Source organism: Lepidothrix coronata, unplaced genomic scaffold (genome assembly GCF_001604755.1).
Source record: "Lepidothrix coronata isolate B3197 unplaced genomic scaffold, Lepidothrix_coronata-1.0 Scaffold108, whole genome shotgun sequence".
NCBI lineage: Eukaryota > Metazoa > Chordata > Aves > Passeriformes > Pipridae > Lepidothrix > Lepidothrix coronata.
In genome coordinates, this window is record NW_016690288.1 from 100,380 (window position 1) to 102,768 (window position 2,389).

A 2,389-nucleotide genomic window follows, 5' to 3' on the forward strand; every position below is an offset into this window, starting at 1 on the left:
AAAAAACCCCTCCGAAGAACAACAAAAAAGACAGAAAAAACCCCCCAACCCCCCAAAAAAAAACAAGAAAAAAAGAAAAAAAAAAGAAAAAAAAAAGAAAAAAACAAACAGATGCAAAATAAAAGCAGGAAGAAACTCACGTTCTTGAGATGTTTCGAGGTCACCACAAAAGAACATGAGAATGAGTTTTTTACTCCCAGAAAGTTGTATTTTGAGGAGAGGAAGGAAGAGAAAGGAAGGGAAGGGAGAGGAGAAAGAGGCAAGAAAGGAAAATGGGCAAAAAAAAGAAAAAAGAAGGGAAGGATAAAACAGAACTCCTTCAGCCTCTTGCTCGCTTCTCCCACCCCATTCCATCCCCCAAAGCTTGGAGAGAAGTCATCTCCATGCCCAGCTTCCCATGGGATGCTCAGAGCGAAGCCAGTGGGATGCTCACGAGCCAAACACCTCCATGAACCGGGAGTTTATTACACAAGAAACCATTTATTTGCCCAGACAAAAGGAATTCCACACAGGAGGAGCAGTGCTTGCTTCCCTTCTGGTCTTTTCCAGAAGGATAAAAGGTTTTCACCAGACAACAACAACAAAAAAAACCAACACTGGTTTAACCAGGAACAAGTAGTTAATAAGAAAATTATCTTCACTTAGTCGATCTTAAAGTTATCTTATACTTGGCTGATAGCAAAGTGCTTTGGTGAGAATGTTCCTGGGGGGATGAGGGAAACCCCAGCAGCATTTGGGAGCAGTGGCTGCAAACTGGAGGCAAACACTGGATCTTATCTCAGCTCCTGCCCAGCCATGTGGGGTGTGTGCCCGGTGGGCAGCCCTTCCCTGGAGTGTGCCCTGTCCTTGGGGCAGGGTGGGGGGACAAGAGCCTGCCTGGCCTCTCCCTGTGGGCAGGGAAGAGCCTCTGGAAGGGCTGAGGCTGCAGGAGAGGACCAGCTGGACTCTCCTGTGGGAGTGTAACCATCCTCTGCTACCACCTAAACGCGCCTAAACGAACACTCCCACAACGCCTTAGATGGAATTGGTAAGGAGATTTTATTGTAGGGTTTGCCCCAGGCAGGGTACAACTCAACAGGTCGGGAGGAAGAACAGAAAAGCCTCGAACATAAAATGGCTCCAGCTTTATATCCTCGAGATAGGGAAGGTGCCAAAACAAGGGGAGGAGTGAAGGCGGAGTACACATATTATGACCATATAAGGAAAAAAAACATAAATATGCATAATACTGCAGCAAAATTCAACCAATCAGAACCCGAGAATCACATACACAGGGAAAAAGGTATAACATATGCAAAGCTATACAGTGACAATAAACCAAATACAGAATTTATAATTTTCAATCCCTCAAGTCTCCATCCCGCTGAGGGGCTGCTGGTCCCACTGCCTGGGGCTGATTGGAGAGAAGCTGAGGCACGTCCGTGGGGTCCCGTGGAGGGCACGTGAGTGGTGGGGTCTCCAGGGGGTGTTTCTGTGTGAGCAGAGGGAGCACCCGAGGCTGGTCCTCCTTTTTGGGGTCCTGGGGTGCCTGGTGGGTCCCAGTCTGACCCCTGGAGCTTCCCTTGGCTCACCAGACTCCCATGTCCTGCAGCCCCAGCTCAGGACACAGTCTCCCCTTTCCCTGGGGAAATGGCCAATTCCCTGCCCCACCACTCCTTGTCCTGTCACTCCAGTTCCTTACGCAGAGTCCCTCTCCAGCTTCCTTGCAGGCCCCTTCAGATCATGGAATGGGCCGTGAGGTCTCCACACAACCTTCTCTTCTCCAAGCTGGGCAGTCCCAGCTCTCAGCCCGTCTCAGCCAAGGCTGTGTGCAGGGTTGTCCTCTCATGGAAACCGTGGTGCTGCAGAACAAGCTTCAGCAGCAGAGTAGGGTCCTTCCCCTCTCCACTAAGAGCACAAAACACCAGCCTTGACCTCAGCAATCCCCGTTCCCAGCCTGTCCCAAATGCCTGAAACATGGTTGGCCTGCAAGGATCTCCCTATGGAAAAGCTTGTGTGTTAGTTTGGTCTGGGCCTTCCCTGGTGACCAGTTTGTGACCAAGGAAGGGCCCAGATTTACCCGGTATTCCCTACGATTTTTACATAAGCCAGGCTATAAGAAGAAAGGAGGAAAGGCCTTTGCTCTCTTTCCTTCTGGTGGCTTGGAGGTGCAGGTTCCCTGCTGTTGAGTCTGCCGTGTTGGGGAGCGAGGCCTGGTTAGGCCTTGTCGACCTTGGGAGGCAGAGGTTGCCGGCGATCGTTCCAGAGTGACTTTCAGTTATCACAAGGAGAGTAGTGAGATATTTCTTTGCTAACTCTTTTAGCTGCTAGATATTGGGCTACTAATAATATATATAATGGCCAGTCTTCGCGAGCGAAGATTTGGGAAAGGTCATTAACCCTTCGAGCC